The sequence below is a fragment of the Orcinus orca genome, chromosome 7, assembly GCF_937001465.1.
Source record: "Orcinus orca chromosome 7, mOrcOrc1.1, whole genome shotgun sequence".
Lineage (NCBI taxonomy): Eukaryota > Metazoa > Chordata > Mammalia > Artiodactyla > Delphinidae > Orcinus > Orcinus orca.
Genome location: NC_064565.1, coordinates 95943321 through 95956670, shown reverse-complemented (window position 1 = coordinate 95956670; position 13350 = coordinate 95943321). Strand labels below are relative to the sequence as shown.

Below are 13350 nucleotides of genomic sequence, written 5' to 3'. Positions count from 1 at the left end.
TGCCAAGTTTCATGCTATAGTTTTCTTACTGGCCACAGAGTATTATGCTTGGGAATCCTTTCCATAAAGCTAGAGAGTTTCATGAAGGCTTCTGTGTAACATGAGGCACTGTGCCATTTGCATATAGCCTGTGAATGGAGAGTCCTGTTCTATTTCTGCTCCTGATTAGCTGTTTGATCTCTGTTGAGCACTTTGACTTATCAGTCTGTTTTCTCATCTATATGTATAAACTGGACTTGATGATCTCTAAAGATCTTTGTGGTTCTTACATTCTGGTCATTAAAAATAACATGTAGGTTACATGTAAGCTGGGAATTCGGGACAAATTTTAACACTTCAACAACCACTTATCCATTCATCCATTCATCCAATCATTAAATATTTATTGGGTGCCTACTATGGGTCAAACACTTGTAAATGCTATAAATATAGCAGTGAACAAAATACAGCCCTTGCCCTCACAGAGCTTACATTCTAGATAAAGATACAACATGGTGGGTGGTGATAAGTGATATGAAGTGTAATGATTTAGAACAGTGCTACTCAAAGTGCCATATGTAGACCAATGCCGGTCTGTTGCTGCACCATGGGATAAATTAATAAATTGATAACAACTATTTAGAACATTTTATAGAAATGTTCAAAGACAAGTAAGATAGTCCTGGTCAGATCTTAGTGAGGAAGTGAAACATCATGAAAGACAATATCAGAAAAATGGCAGGGGTTCAAATTACATCAGGGCCTTGTAGGTCAGGATAAGGACCTTTATTCTGATTGACATGAGAAACTATTGGAGATATTTGAACACAGGAGATAAATGATCTGATTTAAGGGTTAAAAATATAAAAATCTTTTATATATGATATACAGTAAACTAGATCTAAGGAGACAAGGAGAAAGGCAGGGGCATCAAATGAGAGCCTATTGCAATATTCAGATAGAGACCGCCTTTCATGAAGTAGGGACAGTCAGTCAGGTGGGACCGATAGAGTGTCAAGTGGAGCCCACAGACATTCTGCAGGTAGAGCTGACCTGAAGATGTGTGTGTATGTGTGTGTTTGTGTATGTGTGTGTGTGTGTGTGTGTGTGTGTGTGTATGTGTGTGACTTCCTTAGTGGTTTAAGACAAGAAAGGGGTCAGCTGACTAGAACCCCAGTAACTGGGTGAAAGGAGAACCATTTATTAAGATAAGTAGATGGAGTTGAAGGAAGTTAGAGGGTGGAAGTGGATAAGCCTTCGAACCCTTTCTAGTTAAAAGAAAATAAAAGATTTGGTATTAAAAGTAAAAGTGTTAGAGTAGACTTTCAAGTAAGTGCATGTAGGCTATCACCTATAGCACCTACCATGGACTTCTAGTATAATGCATAACTAGTAATAGTATAACTGTCATTCTAAATTTATAGAAGATAATGTGTCCTCAGCATATAAACATTTCAGCTTATTTATTGTACATTTTTGTTTGATTATAACATACTAATGCTAAATACAGATAATTTGAAACAAGTATTTGTAGACATCAACTAACTAGTACTATGTTTCTGAATGATAACTACTTATGAAATTGGAACTGATTTTGACTCCTAGTTCTTCCACTAGTTAATTTTCTGGGTATATTATTTAACTTTCTGGGTCTTAGTTTCCTCTTCTGTAAAAAAAGAGATGATTATTATGATGATGATAATAATAGGTATTTAATGTGATTGTATGTGGAGTAAATGATAATGTTATATAAAGCACTGTAAATAATTTCTGGTACTACTAATATGCAGATGGAACAGACTATTAATAGTAATAATAATGTATTTCATATTAATAATTTCATAGTAATATACTTTAAAAATAATATTAGAAGAGATAAATTATCAGAAGCAATATTACAAAATTATGTATAATATCTAATTGTATGAACTAGAAAACCTAGAGCATATGTAGAAACTAGAATGAATATATATGTGTATATATATATATATATAATGTACATAAATACACATGTAGATATAGCTATATACACATACATACACATGCACACTCATACACACACACACAATCATATTTCCTATTCAACTCAGGTGGAAAATTGGTTTACCATTGGACTTTCCTTTATAGATCACTAGGTAATTCTTTTCTTAAAATTAATTTTTATTCGTGTAAAGTTGATTTACAATGTTATGTTAGTTTCTGCTGTACATCAGAGTGAATCAGTTATACGCATACATATATTCACTCTTTTTTAGATTCTTTTCCCATATAGGTCATTACACAGTAATGAGTAGAGTTCCCTGTGCTATACAGTAAGTTCTTATTAGTTACCTATTTTATATATAGTAGTGTGTCTATGTCAATCCCAATCTCCTAATTTATCCCTCCTCCCCTCCCTTCCCCCTTGGCAATCATAAGTTTGATTTCTTTCTTTTTTTTTTTAATTTTTATTGGGGTATAATTGATTAAAAATGTTGTATTAGTTTCAGGTGTACAGCAAAGTGAATCTGTTATACATATACATATATCCACTCTTTTTTAGATTGTTTTCCCATATAGGCCATTACAGAGTATTAAGTAGAGTTTCCTGTGCTATACAGTAGGTCCTTATTAGTTATCTATATTATATATAGTAGTGTGTATGAGTCAATCCGAATCTTCCAATTTATCCCTCCCCCCCGCCTTGATAACCATAAGTTTATTTTCTACATCTGTAACTCTATTTCAGTTTTGTAGATAAGTTCATTTGTAGCCTTTTTTTAGATCCTACATATAAGCAATATGATATTTGTCTTTCTCTGTCTGACTTACTTCACTCAGTATGAGAATCTCTAGGTCCATCCATGCTGATGCAAATGGCATTATTTCATTATTTTTTATGGCTGAATAATATTCTATTGTATATATGTACCACATCTTCTTTATCCATTCCTCTGTTGATGGACACAGGTTACTTCCATGTGCTGGCTGTTGTAAACAGTGCTGCAGTGAACATTGGGGTGCATGTATCTTTTCAAATTATGGTTTTCTCTGGATATATGCCCAGGAGTGGGATTGCTGGATCACATGGTAGCTCTATTTTTAGTTTTTCCAGGTAACTCTTATATTCTATCTTTAGAATAATATATTTTTCTACTTTTCTTTCAGATGATTTAAAATACAATTTCTCAAGAGTTTATATTAAAATCAAGATAATGTTTTTATATAAAATGCTAATGTTTTATAAAATTCCAAGATTATCAAAAGTGTTAATAGTAACTGGAATTAGTATACACATTCCCATAAAAAAAATGGCAAAGCATAGAGTAAATATCTTATCTTTTTAAAAATTAAATATGTATATATCCTTCATGAAATAAAATTCACCTTTTACATACAAAAATTCTTTATAGAATTTATAAATTTAGAAATTACACGTAAACAAAAAAGGAAAATAGGTGTCATCTGGGAAACTTCTAATCAGAGAGAAAACATTTTTACCATATTTTATTTCCTTCCCAATGAATATGTTTATACACATAAGCATATACATGCTCCCATATATTCTTAAAAAGTATCTTTGAAAAATAATTGATTTTATTGAGGGATTTTATTTTATCTTTTTGAAATCATAACAATAAAAATTATACAATTACATGAGACTGTCCCTCAAAAAAGTAATGCATTTTAAAATCAAATTCTATAGTTATTATTTGATTTGCATTGTTTTCCTTACAAGATCTAGTCAGGTGGCAAATATATTTGAAAACTGAACATTTGCAAAGAATGTAACAGAGAATCTATTCTATTTTATCCTGGCAGAAAGTGTCAGTAGAAATCTGAAGTCTGTAATAAAAGATACTTGTTTCTAAAACTTACCCTAAAATACATATTATTTTTGTGTCAGGAATTAAAAATGAATCATGTTCAGAAAAGGCATTCTTCAAATTTTAAAAATTTATCAAATTTGTGCTGTGCTGTGATAGGATTAAAAATAGTAGTATTTATTCCCATTCCACCTGTATCTCTAAGTAAACAGTAATTTAGTTTAAATTTTTAATTTATCTTCTAGATAATTTTTTTGTACATATGAACCTTGCCAGATACGAATATAAATACTTTTATTTTTATAATATAGAGCAATTATGTTTATTTGCACAGGCTCTCAAAAATTCACATTGAACTAAAATGACAATGCAAGTATTAAATGATTTTAAACCTTTAATTCAAGTCTTTTTTTTCTTGTTACCAGCCTATTTTATATTATCAAAGGAAATCATAGATTATTCTTTACTTTTAAAATTGAACCTGATGCTATAGAACTCCTATGGCTTAGTGTTGAATGTTTTGTTTTTGATACCTGTATTACTGAATTGTCTTAGGTAAAGTAAACTAAGGAACTTGTAACACATTTTGGCATTTATTCCTTCGTTATCATTACCTAAAACTTTTGACAAAACCATAACAAGGAAAAGTTCAAATATGTTACCACTATGTAGTAAATATTGTATCCTTATATATATATATATATATAATAAATTTATTTATTTTATTTATTTAATTTTTGGCTGTGTTGGGTCTTCGTTGCTGTGCGCGGGCTTCTCATTGCAGTGGCTTCTCTTGTTGCGGAGCACAGGCTCTAGGTGCACAAGCTGCAGTAGTTGTGGCAGGCGGGCTCTAGAGTGCAGGCTCAGTAGTTGTGGCACACGGGCTTAGTTGCTCCTCAGCATGTGGGATCTTCTCGGACCAGGGCTCGAATCTGTGTCCCCTGCGTTGACGGGTGGATTCTTAACTACTGCGCGACCAGGGAAGCCCCCTTATATGTATTTTTAAGTATTTCTCTTAAATGTAAAAGACGTTTCTAAAGTCATGTCCTTTAATAATAAAAAAGTTGTTAAACATCACCTTGCTTTTTAGATGTTATATTGAATGATGCATATTCCATTAGAAAGTTGAACTTTTACATTCAATTTCTTATTAAAGATTTTAACTGCTGCTTCATTATAATAAAGCCTCCAAATAGGATATCAGATCTTTTTAAAAACTTTTATTTTTCCAACTCTATTGAGATATAATGGCATATAATATTGGATAAATTTAAGGTGTACAACGTGTGACTTTTATACACTTATATATTGCAAAGTGATTACCACTATAATGTTAGCTAGCACCACCATCACATCACATGATTATAATTTCTTTTTGGTGGTGAGAACATTGAAGGTCTATTCTGTTAAGAACTGTCAAGTATGTAATAGAGTATTGTTACTTATAATCATCATGGTGTACATTAGATCCCCATAATTTGTTCATTTTATAACTGGAGATTTGTATCATTTTATCAACATCTCCCCATTTCTCTCACCCCTGAGACCCTGGTAACCAAGACTCTCTGTTTCAGAAAACAATATGGAAATTTCTCAAAAACTTAAAAATAGAACTACCGTGTGATCCAGAAATCCTACTTTGGGGTAAATATCCAAAGGAAATGAAAATAGGATCTCAAAGGATATCAGATCTTTAAATCCAAAGATTAGTGAAACTTTCATGGGAAAACATTCCAAATTAAATGACTGTCTATGTAGTACCTGATGCCCTGTTAACTAACCCATGAGATCATGGAATGAGTAGGGAAGTTGCTAGTAATATTAGTAGTGTAATGTCTTGGTAATATCTCAAAACTATGGTAACAAATACCTTAAATAAATAAAATGAAAGAAAAAAATTAAAAACCCACATGTTCAGTCATAGAGTAATTAAGTCATCAGGCTTAAATGGAATATATCTTAGTTATCAAAAATATGTCTATCTTGTCTGTGTCAGAACAATTACTCTTTGCCCTCTTTGACAAGTGAATGAGGACCTAGGCAGAGATATGCAGAAACCTGGCTCACTGAATAAAATATTTGTAAGGTGTGGTGTTTCTTCAGGTGTAGTTGCTACTGGGTATATTAGTAATATCATTTACTACTGTTACAGCCCTCCCAGGAAATTGTTTCTCACAAGTGATGTCCATCTTTTTAAAAGTATTTCTAAGTGGAAAAAAAATCCCACAGACTGCCACTTTAATTACAGTGAATGGTAAATGTCTCACAGTGATAAGCCATTACAAACAGACTGGTCTTTATTACATGCAAAGTGGTGGTTGAAAGCATGATAATCTAGGAAAGAAAGATGGTCGCTAATGTTTACGTACTTAGCTCCCACTGACATTTTACCAGGTTGGAGGTTGGCACTGTCCCTCTTAATCTGAGCGAGTGCATCCAGATTCACAGCAAGACCTCAAGGAGAACCAGATGATGGGGCAGATGGCAGATGACTAATTTGGCAAGTCTTGATGAGTGGAAATTGTTTGCTTTAATTGCTTGTCAAGTCCAGTACCTACATTAAAGTTAAGGACCTAGCACTTCCACAGAAAAGGAAATACTACAAAGTAAATAAGAAGGACTCTTTGTGTGGGGAAAGGGAAGAGGGTGTGAAGAATGACAAAAAGGGCAGGGAGGGAATTATGACAAGATAGTGGTAAGGGGAATATTATTTCATCTAAGAATAGATGACAGAAATGTAATTTCTAAATCTGTAAAGTCTTTCTATTATGTTTTTCAGCTTTCAACATAGGAATTTTTTGAGATACAATTTAAGAAAATATAAAATATGTAAAGGCAGAAAAACAATAAAGAACAGGAACTAAAATTTATATTCAAGCAGTTACAAGTCAGTTTTTGATGACCCATATAATGCATTTAAAATAATTTTTAATTATTTTAATTTTACTAAGCTTATCTTTGAAATACTAAATAAACAATACAAGTATAACCTATTATATTGGGAAGACTAGATTAGAACAGACCACTCACAAAACATATCATTGATGAACAGGAGATAATCATGTGTGATATTTACATCTATCATTTTTTGGTAGTCTACAATGATGAGCTTTTTTCCCTTTGCAATATTATTTAGCGTTTAAGCATCTTTGAGGGCATTTAGGGACTGTTGTAAGTAAACAACAGAGGTAAAATACAGCTCAATTAAATTTTAGATGGAGCAGCACATAGCAGTATATATAGTCTATGGACTTGCCTTTCATCAGCCTGTATTATAGAATGCCTATGTCTTCCCTAGCTACAACTCTATTAGTGAAGGTCTATGATGCCAAATGCCCTTTTCATTTGGCTCAAGAATCCTTTAGAAAGTGATTTAGTTGATTTCAGCAGATTCCTGTTTTGTCACTTTGGGAGTCAATAAAAGAGTGGTAGAAGATAAAGATTCAGAGAATATACTATAGGGTCACTTATTTTTTTTAAAAAGATACTGATTTTTAGATTGAAAATATTTTATCTACAGTTTTATGTAATGTAAATTATAAACCAAATTTCCTACTTGATGTTAAATTTTTTCTTTACTACTTTTAAAGTTAATTATATAGAGTGCAAATTTTATAAAATATAAACCCACTTCCATTATTTATCACTTTGTGTGTGATGACATCTGGTACAAATATTTCTAAATCATTGATAGATATTTTTTAATATTAAAATAACAGTACAAATAAAAACAATAAATCTAGAAGTATATTAATGTTATAATGCATGATTACTAAGTGTGGTTCATTCCAGGAATATAAGAATGGTTCAGTATTTGGAACTCATTAATAATTTCAAAATTAGTGCACATTTAATTAGCATTAATTGATAGCAAAAAATAGCAACATTCAACATTCGAATCTAAAATAAAAATCTGGTAAAGCCAGACCCTGGAACATATAACATAACAAAATATATGCCGAGCCAAGGAAAACATTTCTGTAAAGATCGGAACAGAGATAGAATTGACAACTATGCTTATTAATTGAAAAAAATTATCTAGAAAGTCTAAGTAGTACCAGCCAAAAAAACAAAATAAAATAACATGATTGAAGACTAGATAAATCAAGAACCTCAATGAAGAAAACTAATTAGAAATTACAAGGATTTAGCAATGTAGCCAAGTTTTGAGGGGGAAAAAAAAATACCAGAGTCATCAAGAGTTTTAAAAATATGTAATAATAATAAGCAGTTCAAAAATGTAACTAAAATTATTCAAAGATGACAAGTATAAAATGCCTAAGAACAAATATATTAAGAATGTTTTATGATTTATATAAAGGGGCATTTTTAACTCTGTTAAACATACAAGCCAACTTGAGTGTGTGTGTGTTTTAATTTACATACAGTAAAACTGACTTTTTTTGGTGTACAGTTCTCTGAGTTTTAACCCATGTATACTATGTAATCACCACCACAGTCAGTATGCAGAAGAATTCTGCCATCTCCTAAATTCCCCTCATGATCTTTCAGTCAAACCCTCTCTCTCAGATACCCATCTTCTGGCAACCACTGATTTGTTCTCCATCCTTTGTAGTTTTGTCTTTCTCCAAAATGTCATACCAATGGAATCGTATAGTATGTAGCCTTTTGAGCCTGCTTCTTTCAGTCAGCATAATGCCTTTGGGAATTTTCCATGTTGCTATAGCAATCATCTGTCCATTTTTATTGCTGACTAGATATTCATGAAATAGATATACCATAGTTTGTTAGCATTCAGCCATTGAAGGACATTTGTGTTGTTTCCAATTTTTGGTGAATTTGAGTGGAGTTCCGTTAAACTCTCATGTACACATTTTTATGTGAACATAATTTTCATTTATCTAGGGATGTACTTATAAATGGGATTGCTGGATAATTTGATAAGTGTTTAACCTTATAACTTTATATGATGTTGCCACAGTGTGACCTCCTTAAAAGCACCCACTGAATGCAACTCATTACTTAGTGTAGAGTAGGTTTTATTTTATTTTTTATCATTTTAAAAAATTTTTATTTTATATTGGAGCACAGTTGATTAGCAATGTTGTGTTAGCTTCAGGTGTACAGCAAAATGATTCAGTTATACATATACATGTATCTATTCTTTTTCAAATTCTTTTCCCATTTAGGTTATTATAGAATATTGAGCAGCGTTCCCTGTGCTATACAGTAGGTCCTTGTTGTTTATCTATTTTAAATATAGCGATGTGTACATGTCAGTCCCAAACTCCCAATCTATCCCTCGTCCCCCACCCTTCCCCCTGATAACTATGTTTGTTTTCTAAGTCTGTGAGTCTGTTTCTGTTTTGTAAATAAGTTCATTTGCATCATGTTTTTCCTTAGATTCCACATATAAGTGATGTCATATGACATTTGTCTTTCTCTGTCTGACTTCATTTAGTATGATAATCTCCAGGTCCATCCATGTTACTGCAAATGGCATTATTTCATTTTTAATGGTTGAGTAATATTCCATTGTATATATGTACCACATCTTCTTTATCCAGTCATTCTGTCAATGGACATTTAGGTTACTTCCATGTCTTGACTATTGAAAACAGCACTGCAATGGACATTGGGGTGCCTGTATCCTTTCAGACCATGTTTTTCTCTGGCTATATGCCCAGGACTGGGATTGCTAGTTCATATGTTAGCTCTGTTTTTAGTTTCTAAAGGAACCTCCATACTGTTCTCCATAGTGGCTGTACCAATTTACATTCCCAACAGTGTAGAGTAGGTTTTAAATAAGTATTTTAGAAATAAATTCAATCACAGAATTTTCGAGCTGGAAGGAAACATAAAAGAGAAAATTGGACCCAATGAGAAGAAAATAATTGTCCCAATTTACACAGCTAGGAAATGTTGGAGCAATGGCATCCTGACCTTCACTGCCCTTGCCCAGTGCTCATTCCACATAACTCCAAGTAACAAAGTGACTTGCTCAAGTTCATTCAGCTCTTAAAAATAGAAGGACCAGCATTTGATACTGGCTTAATTATTTCTCCAAGGTCCATTTTATTTATTCAACAGGTATTGACTGAGAGTCTGCTATGTGTCTTCTCCTTAGGTGTTGAGCAGAGAAAGGGCCTCTGACAACGGAGCTTGCATTCTAACGTAGAGACATATAATAAACAAGTAAACAAGCAAGTGTATAATATAATTTCAGATAGCAGTAAAACAAAAATAAAGAAGGCAAAGAAGACAGAGCATGATGAATGGGAACCTGGTATCTATTTTAGATAAGATTGTCAGAGAAGGCTTTTCTGAAAGAGTGACATTTGAGCAAAGATCTGTATATACGTTCTACAGGCTATGGTAAGAAGTTTGGATTTTGTAAGAAATGTGATTAGAAGCCAAGGGTTGTTTTCAGTGATGGAGTGATGTGAATGATTCATGTTTTTAAAAAGATCACTCTGGCCTCTATGCAAAGAATTAACAGGGGAAAGTAGGGAAAGTAAGAAGTTAGTTAAGAGGCTGCTTTCAAAGTCCAGGGTAGATAGCCTTGATGGCTTGGATTAAATGGCTATAGTAGAGGAAGTAGCAAATTTGGCCCCATTTCTGTACATATATTGAACAGAGCTGCAAAACTTCTTTGTGTAACTACAATAGCACTCAATAGTCACTGAAAATGTATGCTACTTCTGATATTCTCTTTAACTATTTTATATTTTTTAATGATTTTTAAATGCCCAACAACATACATTAAACTAAAGCGTATTTATTATGGTAACATTTCTGAAAGAGAAAGTACTTAGTGTTAAATCAGATTAAAAAAATTAGAGAACTTTTATCAGGTTACCAAATATTTTTTATGCAGACAGTCCCTGAATGGTGCATACACAATATATACATAACTTACATACACTGCTTGCTGCTTTCCTTACTAGGTGCCATGTACAACTTCATGAGCCCTTACAAAAGACCTTGGGCATTTTAATCAATATACATTTTTTTCATGATACTAGGTCAACAGTAGATGCTAAATAAATAATTATTTATTTCTTAATATCTCACATAGGCATTTGATTCGAAAGTCAGGCAATATTTTGATTTAATTTTTTTTCCCTCTTTTCATCTTGAGTAAGCAAATGGAGTGCTGGTTTCCACAGCCGTAAGCGTGGAGGCAATAATTGATTTTTAGTATTAATATGGATATTGCTAATGTTTCTTCTTTGTGCTTCTAATATATTTGCCCCATGAATAAATGAATAATTTTGTTAACCAACCTTTTTATATTGCTACAAACTCCTAATTATAGTCTTAATTTTTTACTGAATGAGGATCATGTAGTTCACTCACTGTTGGATGTAAATCTTAAGACTAAAAAGCCCATGTTTGCAACTATAGCTGCATTTGTGATGGAATCAATACCAAATAGAATAATTGGTGATTTTATTAAGGCCTCACATATAGCTTTACTCCTGGAGTCACTGTTGAAATGAAAACTCTAGGGAGTACATGTAAATTCGGGATTTCTGAAGCTTGATTATTGTAAGCTTTTAGTTTAAGGACTTTATAATAGTGTTGGCAAAGGGGGCTGAATTTTGTTAAACTTGTTTTGGCTGGTGAAAAAGATTTTTCAATTCTGTCTGATAAACAGCTTTGTGAAATCAATGAAACTTGATGGTTTAAGCATTGTCTTGTATACATTGCCTGATTGTACAATCGATTGACAAATTGAAGTTGCGAGGCATTCAGTGAAGGCTTCATGAAGAGAAATACAAATGATTTTTATGCATCTATCAAAACTAGTTCTTTTAAAATCAAGTCCGTCTTTCAAGATGAAAGTTATGAGAAATATTATACTCGTTTTAGATAGCTTGACTCAAACATAAATATAAAGGAAAGTCTCACTGAGACAAAAATATTTCCTAACTGGAACCATGTATAGTAAAAACTCCAAAAATCAGAATGTTTGGAGAATAGAGTATTCTGATTATTTAGAATTTGTTTACTGTATGATTTTTTGTTGTTACTGAAAGATATTTTTAAATATACTTATTCCAATTTTCTCTTTTCATATGGTATATAAAAATACAGCTGATCATTTATTGAACATGGGTACTTTTCTGAATTGAGGGTTATTTTCTGAATACAAATTGTAATTGTTTTTATGGCAATTAACATTATTAAATAACTCATTTGGTTCTTACTACCCTTCGAGGGTAGTATTGTTACCCCATTTGAAAGATGAAGTAGCTAAGGGTTAGAGAGGGAGAGTCATCTGTCCCTGGGTACACGGTTAACCAAAAGGTGGAGACCAGATTAGAATCCGGGTCAGTCCTAATTCATAACAACTCAGCTAAGTTCCTGTGTGCACAGAACCAGTGGGAAATGCAGATACTTGCTCAAAGTTTCTGCAATGTGGAACCTCCCGGACAGGGTTCCTCTTACCCCTCTCTGGGATCTCAGGGGTCCCTATTCTTTACCAGTTCCTGCAAACACTCAGTGTCTTCCAGAGGCATGGCTAATCAGTTAACTCAGTCACACCCATTCACTTTATGGGGCACCTACTATACACCAGACTTTAGAGAGAAAGTCATGGTCTCTGCCCTTTAGGAGCTGCAGGCCACCTTACCACGTGACTGGAAACCATGCCCCCTCCTTGGCTACCAGCAAATGAGTACAGATGGGCCACTTACTGAGAGAGCATCACTGAGTCCCATCAGTTGAAAAATTGCAGAATTCAGCGAGAAGTCCTCTGTGAAATGGGCAGTCACCTATGGGTAAAAGTTAAATTATTCACTTTGTTCAAATTTTCTTTAAGCTTTCCACAAAAAAATTGAATTACCCCAAAAATGTGAAACTAAATGCATGCAATAAAATATATTTATAAATGTAAAAAAAAAAGAAAACTTTCTTGCAAAGCACTATGCTATACAGCTCAGCAGATACAAAATAATGATTAATATATTGCATCTGTCTTCAAAGAGTTTATAGCCTTTGTAGGTCTCTTATATAACAGATTATTGTAATAATAATTAATAATAGCAATTTAATATTATATATTATTTTCATATATGCAGAATGAGAAGCATGAAAAAATGCATAGGCATTACAGTTATATTGATAGATTTTCTCCCAAAATTTGTTTAAGCTTTTATAGAAAAGGTCAGAATACACTAAATATTTTAGAAATCTTTTCATTTAGATGTTTAGATATTGATTTTTACATATTGATAGTAAAGTGTGGGTTTTATTTCTGACTGAAAGAAACTTTTACTACATAAACGATACATAAATTGCAATGTGGCATTATATACATTTTAGAAATGGTGAGCAAGTTTCTTAATCGATGCTTAATTACCCCCATCAGTAGTTGCATTAAAATATAAGCTTGTCCTCCTTGGAATTTAAAATAATTGAAATCTATATTTCATAAACCCATATAATTATACCTTTTCTCAGGAGACATTTTACAAGTTATAAAGCTGCTGTGAGCAATAAAAATAAAGATTGTGGCTCAGGAGTGTTTTTTAGAGTCTCTACAGTTTATTGAAAAAAAAAGTGGGACTTTGATCTTGATGGAGAAGGATCATATACC

At 32.5% G+C, this 13350-nt stretch overlaps 1 pseudogene; it reads right to left on the bottom strand.

The window, feature by feature from the left end:
• LOC117201830 (NAD-dependent protein deacetylase sirtuin-7-like) overlaps positions 1-12271 on the bottom strand; it is a 75389-nt pseudogene extending 63118 nt beyond the window's left edge.
• Between the last annotated feature and the right edge of the window lie 1079 nt (positions 12272-13350).